Genomic DNA, 12,523 nt, shown 5'->3' with positions numbered 1-12,523 from the left:
TCCTTTCATAGGCTGCCATTTGAGCAGAGACAATAAAATATGAAATTTACTTTTCAAAATGTTTAAAAATATAACTGTGGGATCTCTAAAAAAATAAATAAGTCATTTTTATGACTAGGAAGATTGATGCAATTGTTTCTCATCCGTTTTTCACCTCAAGTTCATTTTGATCAAGTAGCTGCAAAAAGGCACCATAGAGGAAGAATGGTCCAGATTTGTTATGGTTGGAGAACCTGTGTTATCCACATTATCTGAGCTGAATTTTGTACAAAAATTGTAAATAAGCAAAAAATTGCAACCCTGGGCCCTGCGCCATAAGATCAGAGCTAATTGGAGTTAGCTGGCTCACATGGCTTCTTCAGTGCTCTCCCACCTTGCCATATTAGGTCGAGGGATGGTCAATGAGATGCAAATATTTTTTAATTGTATGCAAATATATGCTGCTTGAAAGTTTACCAGCCGAATCGCACCTCAGCAGGACTTGACTGGTCTATTTTCAAGCTGTATACATTTCATACAAAATTTCCATAATCCTGCATGAATTCAGAATTATTAGCATCTCATTGGCTATACCTAATCTGGTGCATTGTGGTATTTTTATTTTTTTTTTATATCTGTCTGAGCCCCCTACATTCTGTGAAACTGCCAGTGTTGCCCAGTTTTTATGCAACAGTAGAATATTGTTCTAGTAAACTCAATCCACAGGTCCCAACAAATGTCTGTATAAATATACAATATAAGACCAATACCGATATACTAGACTTCTGATAGAGTAAACTACTTTTCCTCATCCTTTGGTGTTTACTGTAAAGGGATTCTACTGGCTGTGGAGTCGGAGTCGTGGAGTCGGGAAATTTTGGGTGCCTGGAGTCGGAGTCGGGAAAAAAATGCACCGACTCCGACTCCTAATGAATTTGTAACTGTGATTAAAATAGAAAATATGATAAAATGTTCTATTTCTCAGATAATAGTCATGAAAAATAATGTATATATACAGTATATATACAGTAATAGCTGTGCTTAGTCCACAAAAATGAAATAAACCAATCAAAATTAGTTACTTGTGCTGCTTCAATAAAGCAGTCCCCATATTTTTAAGGTCAGATATACATATCTGATTGTGACTGTTTATATGATGTGTACACAGGAATCTCTTATATATACTAAATAACATCTATGCTGTAAGAATAAAGCCTGATGTGTAGCTGTGTCACTAATAGAGATGGTCAACAAGATGGAAATAATTCTGCATTGATGCTGATTTATGCAAATGTATGCACTCCCTTTGCTGATGAAATCAAATAATTTGATATGTTGTTAAAATTTGGTTTGACTACAAATTAAAGGGTAACTGAGACGGATGAAAAGTAAAGTTTTATACATACCTGGGGCTTCCTCCAGCCCCCTTCAGGCTAATCAGTCCCTCGCTGTCCTCCACCACCCGGATCTTCTGCTATGAGTCCTGGTAATTCAGCCAGTCAGCGCTGTCCGGCCGCATGCCACTCCCACAGCCAGGAACATTCTGCACCTGCGCAATAGTGCTGCACAGGTGTAGTATGCTCCTGGCGGCGGAGTGTGTGCATGCGCACTACGCCTGACTGGCTCAAGTACCTGGACTCAAAGCAGAGGATCCAGGTGGCGGATGAGGACAACGAGGGACTGATTATCCTGAAGGCGGCTGGAGGAAGCCCCAGGTATGTATAAAACTTTAATTTCATCTGTCTCAGGTTTACTTTGTTACACAGTAGTACTATACTCTACATATGCACTCCCCACAGAGCTGCAGGAAATCCACTGAGAATGCTGTGCACATTGAACACAGAGGTGTTGTCTGTTTACAATCTCCTCATTCCCCTGCAGAGTACCTGCACATCATTCTTACATGTACCCACACTTACATTGCCTAGGGCCTGATGTTCTTTGTTCCGGTCTGTACCTTTTACAAGTACTCTTACCAAGGACTAGTTTTAGTCTAAAGGGAATAAATATAGTAGTCTACATATCCTTCTCACTTCAGTTGTCTTGTAAAATTCCTAAGCGTTGGCAGTTAAGAGACGAATTTCATGTTACATACTTTTAATCAACAAAATTGTAATATGCAAATTAGAGGAGTCGGAGTCGTGGAGTCGGAGTCGGTGGAATCCTAAACTGAGTCGGAGTCGGTGGATTTTTGGACCGACTCCACAGCCCTGATTGTGTTCTTTTAAAAAATGATGTGTATATAATGAAAATAATGAAGAATACGGTCCATTGCAGATGTGCATTAACACAACTTTCTATTTTACAGATATTGCACCAGCGCTTCCCAATGAATGACCTTGTGTATGAAGTGTCCCCAATCCACTTATCTCTGTGCTAAGATGAATGCATCGCCACATTTATTGGTAAGGGTGAAGTTATTTGGTTACTGTAGAAGTTGTGACAATACACATTCACACCTCTACTCAAGTTGTGATATTCACTAGATAACCTAAAAACAAACAGCTTGTATGAATACTGTATATTACTCACTCACTCTCTCTCTCCCCCTCTCTTCCCCCCCCCTGTCCCCCCCCCCCCCCTCTCTTCCCCTCCCCCTCTCTTCTCTTCCCCCTTTCTCCCCCCCCCCCCCCCCCCCTCTCGCCTGTCTCTTCTAGCCCCTGCAGTCGTCTCGGCGAGACAGTTAAAAAAGGCACTGGACATTTGGGCCCTGCCATAGACTGTAATATGAATTATGGCTATAGCGGTACTCACAGGGTAATTTGGGCACCGGAAGAAGATGGAGCCCAAACTATGAAAAAACAAACGGTGCAATTCAGCCGCCATCAGTAGCTGGCAGACTAATTGCATCTTACCCAAGTCCATCTATCTCTAGTGACAGTGTGTGTCTGCACTGGTTGTACCCTTCCTCTGAGCACTGCCAAATGTGAGTCTTTGCAGAGGCTATTGCTGGCTCCTATTATGAGGAAGACCTCTTTGCTATTCCTTGTTCAGATGGCCATTTAGTGAATGAGAGCGGGCACAAAGCCATCATTTCTGTTCTGATGTTCACACACAAAGAGCTAGGCTTCTACAAACCTCTGCAGACAGGTGGAGCCAGATGCGACTCCCATTCTCCGCCAATCACTCACACTTTGATTGGACAAGTTACATCACGAGAGAGGAATCTTAAGACGCGTGACATATGGCTCAGCAGCTTAACATGGGGCTTGGATGTAACACTACACAACATAAAAGGACTACTGTCCATTACATCTACCAGACTATGTATAGCAGGATCCTGTTCCATGCTGACAGGATACCGCCACTGCAGTGCAAGATCAAGACTTTACATAACATATCGCCATTTTATACTGCAACTCACTGCCGTTGTAGAGAACCTGAACTGAAACTAAAGTCATCCGCTAATTAATTGTAGCTGTAGCGGTTATGGTAACCCAAACTTTCTTAGGCCCATATTCAATTTACTGTTCTGAATTTTCTCACTGGAGATGTTTTAGAATCTAATCAATAAAATAACATTTAAGAGCTTGTTCACACTACAAGAGCTTTTCTGAGCACTTTGTGGTTTTAAAGAGAACCCGAGGTGGGTTTGAAGAATATTATCTGCATACAGAGGCTGGATCTGCCTATACAGCCCAGCCTCTGTTGCTATCCCAAACCCCCCTAAGGTCCCCCTGCACTCTGCAATCCCTCATAAATCACAGCCACGCTGCTGACAAACAGCTTGTCAGAGCTGGCTGTGTTTATCTCTATAGTGTCAGTCTGCTGCTCTCCCCGCCTCCTACAGAACTCCGGTCCCCGCCTGCATCCCTTCCCTCCCTGCTGATTGGAGGGAAGGGACGGGGGCAGGGACCGGAGCTATGCAGGAGGCGGGGGAGCAGCTGAGACTGACACTACAGATGTAAACACAGCCTCATAGCACGGCTGTGATGTATGAGGGATTGCAGAGTGCAGGGGGACCTTAGTGGGGTTTGGGATAGCAACAGAGGCTGGGCTGTATAGGCAGATCCAGCCTCTGTATGCAGATAACATTCTTTAAACACACCTCGAGTTCTCTTTAAAAGCTCTTGCTAATGTTATCCTATGTGTGTATTCTCACTGGAGCGATGTGATTTCGTAAAAATCCCCCATAGCATTGCAAGAGCGTTTCAAAATCACACGCATAAAAAGCTCTTGTAGTGTGAACAGCCCTAAGTCCCCAGCAAGGAAATAAATACTTAGAAAAAGTTTGGTTTTGTGTTTTTTGCCGACTACTGAGCCAACACATTTTAATACTATGAACAGATTGTGTACAGGTAAGCTCTCATACTACATGGAGGTGGTAAAATTGGTCAATGATTGGCCAATAAAAATTGGATGTGTATGTACTGTAAAGGTGGCCATATATCTAGTGATTTTGGTGGCCGATCAACCAAGAGACAGATCTTTCTCTGATCAAATCTGATCAGAGAGAGATCTGTTGGGCGCCATAAACCGCAGGCCAATTTCCAACGGATTTTAGCATGAAATTTTTCAGCATGATGCTGCCTCCGTCCGCTGTTTCCCCAGTATAGCTGTACACTCCCACCCCCCGCACCCTGCATTAATACGTTACCTCTCTGCTGCCTGCCAGACTCTTCTTCCAGGTTTGCTTCTGGGGGGGGTGTTACACTAGGGAGGACAGCGGATTTTTATCCAAGTCGATAATTATCGAATCAGATGGACTATCTTCTGCCAAATCAGTAAATGTATGGGCACCTTTACCCCCGTGGGATGACCAGGTGATAAGTAAAACCTGGTACACACCTTCAACTTTGATTGGCCAATCACTGACTGAGCTTATCTACACAATCTGTTCTGTTGGGCCTCTTGCTACGTGGTGGTGGCTACTTTTCACCTATGACAGGATATGGCCTGTCACCGTGAGCATTGTCATTTGCAGCCCCAAATCTTGCCAGTTGGGAGGAATAGAGGCTGATCTCTCCCCTGCAGTGGAGACGTGGTATAGGTGGCAGTTGGGAGGAATAGAGGCTGATCCCTCCCCTGCAGTGGAGATGTAGTATAGGTGGCAGTTGGGAGGAATAGAGGCTGATCTCTCCCCTCCAGTGGAGATGCAGTGTGGGAGGCACTTGGGAGGAATAGAGGCTGATCTCTCCCCCCCAGTGGAGATGCAGTGTGGGAGGCACTTGGGAGGAATAGAGGCTGATCCCTCCCCTGCAGTGGAGATGTAGTATAGGTGGCAGTTGGGAGGAATAGAGGCTGATCTCTTCCCTCCAGTGGAGATGCAGTGTGGGAGGCACTTGGGAGGAATAGAGGCTGATCCCTCCCCTGCAGTGGAGATGTAGTATAGGTGGCAGTTGGGAGGAATAGAGGCTGATCTCTCCCCTCCAGTGGAGATGCAGTGTGGGAGGCACTTGGGAGGAATAGAGGCTGATCCCTCCCCTGCAGTGGAGATGTAGTATAGGTGGCAGTTGGGAGGAATAGAGGCTGATCTCTTCCCTCCAGTGGAGATGCAGTGTGGGAGGCACTTGGGAGGAATAGAGGCTGATCCCTCCCCTGCAGTGGAAATGTAGTATAGGTGGCAGTTGGGAGAAATAGAGGCTGATCTCTCCCCTGCAGTGGAGATGCAGTGTGGGAGGCACTTGGGAGGAATAGAGGCTGATCCCTCCCCTGCAGTGGAGATGTAGTATAGGTGGCAGTTGGGAGGAATAGAGGCTGATCTCTCCCCTGCAGTGGAGATGCAGTGTGGGAGACACTTGGGAGGAATAGAGGCTGATCCCTCCCCTGCAGTGGAGATGTAGTATAGGTGGCAGTTGGGAGGAATAGAGGCTGATCCCTTCCCTGCAGTGGAGATGTAGTATAGGTGGCAGTTGGGAGGAATAGAGGCTGATCTCTCCCCTGCAGTGGAGATGCAGTGTGGGAGGCACTTGGGAGGAATAGAGGCTGATCTCTCCCCTGCAGTGGAGATGTAGTATAGGTGGCAGTTGGGAGGAAAAGAGGCTGATCCCTCCCCTGCAGTGGAGATGTAGTATAGGTGGCAGTTGGGAGGAATAGAGGCTGATCCCTCCCCTGCAGTGGAGATGTAGTATAGGTGGCAGTTGGGAGGAATAGAGGCTGATCCCTCCCCTGCAGTGGAGATGTAGTATAGGTGGCAGTTGGGAGGAATAGAGGCTGATCTCTCCCCTGCAGTGGAGATGTAGTATAGGTGGCAGTTGGGAGGAATAGAGGTTGATCTCTCCCCTGCAGTGGAGATGTAGTATAGGTGGCAGTTGGGAGGAATAGAGGCTGATCCCTCCCCTGCAGTGGAGATGTAGTATAGGTGGCAGTTGGGAGGAATAGAGGCTGATCTCTCCCCTGCAGTGGAGATGTAGTATAGGTGGCAGTTGGGAGGAATAGAGGTTGATCTCTCCCCTGCAGTGGAGATGTAGTATAGGTGGCAGTTGGGAGGAATAGAGGCTGATCCCTCCCCTGCAGTGGAGATGTAGTATAGGTGGCAGTTGGGAGGAATAGAGGCTGATCTCTCCCCTGCAGTGGAGATGTAGTATAGGTGGCAGTTGGGAGGAATAGAGGCTGATCCCTCCCCTGCAGTGGAGATGTAGTATAGGTGGCAGTTGGGAGGAATAGAGGCTGATCCCTCCCCTGCAGTGGAGATGTAGTATAGGTGGCAGTTGGGAGAAATAGAGGCTGATCTCTCCCCTGCAGTGGAGATGCAGTGTGGGAGACACTTGGGAGGAATAGAGGCTGATCCCTCCCCTGCAGTGGAGATGTAGTATAGGTGGCAGTTGGGAGGAATAGAGGCTGATCTCTCCCCTGCAGTGGAGATGCAGTGTGGGAGGCACTTGGGAGGAATAGAGGCTGATCCCTCCCCTGCAGTGGAGATGTAGTATAGGTGGCAGTTGGGAGGAATAGAGGCTGATCTCTCCCCTGCAGTGGAGATGCAGTGTGGGAGACACTTGGGAGGAATAGAGGCTGATCCCTCCCCTGCAGTGGAGATGTAGTATAGGTGGCAGTTGGGAGGAATAGAGGCTGATCCCTCCCCTGCAGTGGAGATGTAGTATAGGTGGCAGTTGGGAGGAATAGAGGCTGATCTCTCCCCTGCAGTGGAGATGCATGTTGAGTTATACTCGCTGTTAATGTCCAAATGTTAGAAGACTGTATATTTATGTTTAGCATTTGCTTATTCTAACTTTTATTTTTCTTAGGTGGATGGCAAGCTTTACGGAAAGATTTCCCTGACTGATATGAAGAAAATGGAGCTTGTATAGTTTAATAATGGAAGAGTATTTTACAACCTATTACAAGTCTGAAGGGTAATGTGACTGAATATACGTTTAATGGCTATTTTAAAGCACACCTGAAGTGAGAGGTATATAAAGGCTGTTGTAATCATTTCTTTTAAAGAATGCATGTTGCCTGGCTGCCCTGCTGATCCTCTGCCTCTAATACTTTCAGCCATGGACAATTTGACCTAAGAAAGGTATTCTGTCCACCCCTTTTGCTACATGTGACATTAGATGAAGCATTGTGGGGTTGGCGTATGTGTGGGCGGGCTCATCTGTGCTTATATACAGATTTAGTGCCTTTGCGTTAGCTGCAGAGACAGACCCAATAAAGCTGAGTACTCACCACCCTACGGGTCCAGCGACGCCCCCTTGAGGATGAGTGTTTAGTGACTCCTCTTCCTCCTCGTGATATCACACGACAGACGCGAACAGGAAATAACGGTACTTTTTCTTGGAGTCGTCGGAGAACTTAAGGCTTCTTGCACACAGGGACGTTCTAGGCGCATGTTAGTGCAGCCTGTAACGCTCCCCAAACGCACAGCAATGTAACACAAGTGGGCTGTTCACACTGCCCACGTTGCGTTACATTGTAACGCAGCAAAGTGCTGCATGCTGTGCGTTCTCCGCGGCTAAGCCGCGTTAGATTGTTTGCACATGCTCAGTCATGTTGGGGAGGAGGGGAGAGCGGCCGAGCACATGGCTAATTAATATTCACTGCACTCAGTGACGTGCAGTGTTTACTTCCTGGAGCGGCCGCTCTGTGCGGCGATTGGCCGGGCGGGACCACGTGATGCCGCATGCGTCCAAGAGTACGCATCACGGCATCATGGACGCCAGAGTGAGCTGCACAACGCGGCTCACTCCGACGTCCACACCAGAGAGCACCAGGTGTTGGGTTAGGGGCACGTTATGTGCCCTATAACGTCCCCTAAACGCAACGTCCTGGTGTGTAACTAGCCTAAAGATATGATCCTTTGTGACTGTCGTCACTCGCATGATCGCTCGCCTATACTCATTTTGCGAAATCATGGAAACAACTGCTCGTCCCTCAAAAAAATCACCAATTGAAAGAAAAATCTTTGGGAAAATCGTGTGGTGGGTATGGGGCTTTAGCCACAACCTTTATGACAACACATTGACTAGTGGGTGGGGCAGTTTGCATGCTCGTTCCACTAATTGTCAAACATATTCTGGGTCAGTGGCTGAAAGTATTAGGGTGCATACACACATCAGACTATAGTCTTTGGAAAATGAAAGATCACAGACCAATCCTACCACCCTTCATGTAGTATGAGCGCCATACCTTCACAGTATTTTCTATGGAGCTGAACTCCCCATCAGAAAAAAATCTGTGCAAGATGCTGCACACACAGATGCTGTACAGACACAAAAGATCAGTATCTGCAAAAGATCTGTTCCTGCCAAAGATCCGTTCCTGCAAATTGCATTCATAGTCTATGAGATCTGCACATCATCATACACACCTTGTTTAACTGACATTCATCTGCAGATCAGACAATCATCTGCAGCTCTGAAAATACATCCTGGTGGATCTGATTGCAGATGAATGTCTGTTAAACAAGGTGTGTATGATGATCTGCAGATATCATAGACTATCATTGCAATTTGCAGGAATGGATTTTTGGCAGCAACAGATCTTTTGCAGCTACAAATCTTTTGAGTGTGTACAGCATCTTTGTGTGCAGCATCTTGCAAAGATTTTTTTTTTCTGATGGGGCGTGCAGCTCCATAGAATAGACTGTGAAGGTATGGCGCTCATACTACATGAAGGGTGGTAAGATTGGTCTGTGATCTTTCATTTTCCAAAGACTATAGTCTGATGTGTGTATGCACCTTTAGAGGCAGAGGAGCAGCAGGACAGCCAGGGCATTGCTAAAAAGAAAATGAATATGGCAGCCTCCCAATCCTGCTCCACTGTAGGATTGAAGTTTCACTTTTTTTTTATGGAAATATTTTAAGACTTGTTCCTGTTCCGTTTTCTTCATCCTTATCTTGTTCTCCCTCATCTTATTCTCCTTTCTTCCTTGTCCCCTTAGATGTTTATTCTTTTTAAACAATTGTGGAATACCGCTGTAATTCTGGAAGTCGTTTTTGATAAATCCTGGCGATTGTTGTCTTTTATTGTTGCGTGGCTCATTAGCCGGTGCAGCCAACTGATGTGCTCTCCCTCTGAGTGACAGATGATGTAAACATCCTACACTCTCAGCTGTGAGATGCATGGAGCTGGGAGAAGGTTGTTTACACTCTCTGCCTCGGACAGCAGCTGACAGAAAGTGACGTACCATTCAGCAGCTGACAGGAAGTGACGTACAGAGAGAGACTCCCTCACATGTTGGTATTACACATGATAGTTAAAGTGTAAGTGTTGGTTATCCAATTATAAATAAACACATGACCTTTTTTATGTTGGTATGTGTTCTTTGTTCTTATTGTGTCCTGAATTTGTGTTTTTGGTTTCATGGGCCTTGAAAAATAGGGAAAACCTACCATAAAGGAATACAAACTACCTCTTAGAGGACAGTCCTGGAGATCGTGAATAAAGAGGATTACTCGCACGTTCCTGGTTGCAAGAATGATGCAACCACCAATAAGTGTGGATGAGTTCCAGCTCCCTCTTGTGTTATGGCCCATACTCACGAGGGACTTTTGTCGCCTCAACACGCGGCGCGTGCGTGTTGCGGCGACAGGTCGCCCGTGAGTATGGGCCGTTGCACGCGCGCGCACCCCAAACTGTCGCCCGTCGCTCATATCGCCATGCGATTGAAAGTTTCAATCGCATGGCGACAGTCGCCGCCGCAACTGTCGCTAGTCCGCGTGAGTACGCGGACTAGCGACAGCAACCTCCATTAAAGTATATGGAGCTTCCGGCGGAGGGAGGAGGAACGTCGGCGACAGCTTCCGCCTCGCCGCTGGTCCCTCTTCCGCGTGTGTACGCGGAGGGACCTGGCGAGGAGCTGTCGCCGGCCTGTCGCCCACACGCTCACGTGTGCTGGCGACAGGCAACATTTGCAGCCCGTGAGTACGGGCCATTAGAGCTCATACTTGCTGGTCGTGCTCCTGGTTCTTAGGAAGACCCCTAAGGAAGCTAAGCTTTAAAAAAAAAAAAAAAAACGAAAAACAAAACCTCCCAACAGAGGTGTTAACAGGAATACAACAATCAAACTGTTTAACAAGGAGAGGCAGTGGTTGGCTTATACCGTTTTGCGGACTTTACCTGCTTCCTCAGGGATTATTGACCTAAGCAAGTAAAGCCTGTGAAACGCGTTATCATACCCTAATTCTGTGTAACAAAACTTTTTCTTAAAGACTTACTAGCTATTGTTCTTCAAAGGAGGTACGCCAACCACTTACTCTCTCTTTTTTTTGTAACAGTTTTTCCGTTCATAGTTTTCAAAATCTGTTTGTCCTCTTATTGCATGGAGGATGTAAAATTGTCAAATTATTTGCCAATTAAAATTCAATGCGTTTCCCCCCCACTAAAACCTTGTACACACTTTCAATTATAATTGGCCAATCACTGACCAATTTTACCACCTCCATGTAGTGTGAGGTTCAATACATATGACTATGAACAGATTGTGTAGGTAAACCCTCCTACTACATGTAGGTGGCAAAATTGGTCAGGGATTGGCCAACTGTCATTGAAAATGAGTATCAGGCGGAAGGGCGTGTTCACACATTTAATGGTGATTAGCCAATTTTACCACCTCCATGTATTATAAGGGCCAATAGATTTGGAATACTGTGAATGAATTTGAACTTTTCGAGTCACACCCCTGCAACAAGAATGCAGCCAGTGGAGTGAGACCAGAGTCCGAGCATCTGATCTGCACGCTCATTCCAGGCCAGTGACTTACAGTATTAGAGGCGGGGCATCAACACAGAAGTCAGGAAACCGGCATTGTATATTAGAGAATGAAGATGGCAGCCTCTGTATTAATCTCACTACAAGCACCCTTTAAGCAGTTAAAGACGTTTGACCACAATGGTGGTCAAATGGACCACCTTGGCGGAAATTTCCACATAAGACAAGACACATAAACCAGAACATTTATATTGCGCTTTTCTCCTGGCGGACTCGAAGCCGCCAGAGCTGCAGCCACTAGGACAGGCTCTAAAAGCAGTAGTATTGTCAAGGAAGTCTTGCCCAAGGTCTCCTCACTGAACAGGAAGAGCCGAGATTCCAACATGGGTCTGCCTAGCACAGTCACATGGGTGTGCCCCTGATTAACATAATTATACTGTAATTGTCACATCATCAGGAACACTGGCTCATGGGTGTACACCAATTGGATCATTAATACTGTACAAAAAAAAATGTAAATACATGAATAGTTGTATTGACTAATTTACGTTTAAGCTGCAATTTAAGACGCCCTCAAAAAATAAAAAATTCCCTGGCTGGCTTGCCCTCTCATCACTGTGATAGATTGTAATCTTGAATTTCAATTGCGTTTCATAACGTTTGCCAATAAAGGTAGGTGTGTGTCTGTAAATTTATGTATCTCTCTCTTTCATCAATAGTCTAATTGGTGTACACCCAGGAGGCAATCTCTGTCCTTGTGCTGAATTATGTTTATTCAGTGCCCATCCAGTGAAATCTTGAATTATTGAACTTTTTAGCTGTTCCCTACATTCACAAGTGGGTTTTCTCAGCCACACAGGAGTTATTTGACCTGCAATATATTTATTGGTGAGGGTTAGGCTCCTCTTCCACTGGTGGCTGAAGTGTGCGCTTGTCTGACAGTTCAGCCTCCCATGCAGCCGATTGCAGTGTCGTTGTTTATGATGTGACCGGGTGGCAAACCCCCCCCCCTTTTTTTTTTTTTCAACAAACTATTGTGTACAGCAGCCCCTGCCAGTCAGGTCGTTTCGGTGCAGTGTTGTGCCTTATTTGGGTGCCACTATAGGCTGTAATGTTATGCACGGCTATATCAGTGCTGGGCAGAGTGAACTACTTAAGACACTCCATGCCAATTGGAGTGGACGCGGCGGCAGCCCCAGGACCACCTAATGCCTATTGGCATGCAGTCCTGGGGGCGTGTTTTGCAGGAGATCATCTCCGCTCCATCAGTCTCCCAGCAACAATCGCCACTAGGAGACTGTTAGCCGTCAATTTACACTGTACAGCGCTGTGATCTATGGCAGCGCTGTACTGGGGAGGCTCAGACGTGATCGGCTGTCATAGGCTAATGCCTATGATGACAGCCGATGGCTGTGATTGGCTGGTGGGGGGAGGGAAGTAAAACCTTTTTAAA

General features: G+C 46.2%; 1 long non-coding RNA gene across 1 annotated transcript in view; it reads left to right on the top strand.

Moving 5' to 3' along the window:
* The window catches only part of LOC137528570 (uncharacterized), a 71,058-nt gene extending 62,589 nt beyond the window's left edge, over positions 1-8,469 (top strand). Inside the window, exons 5-6 of the long non-coding RNA XR_011023426.1 lie at positions 2,288-2,384; positions 7,164-8,469. This is a non-coding gene — a long non-coding RNA (uncharacterized lncRNA). The remainder of the gene's footprint in view (positions 1-2,287; positions 2,385-7,163) is intronic.
* The last annotated feature ends 4,054 nt before the right edge of the window (positions 8,470-12,523 follow it).

The sequence above is a fragment of the Hyperolius riggenbachi genome, chromosome 8, assembly GCF_040937935.1.
Source record: "Hyperolius riggenbachi isolate aHypRig1 chromosome 8, aHypRig1.pri, whole genome shotgun sequence".
NCBI lineage: Eukaryota > Metazoa > Chordata > Amphibia > Anura > Hyperoliidae > Hyperolius > Hyperolius riggenbachi.
The sequence above is the reverse complement of the archived record's forward strand: the minus strand, read 5'-3'. Positions and strand labels throughout refer to the sequence as shown.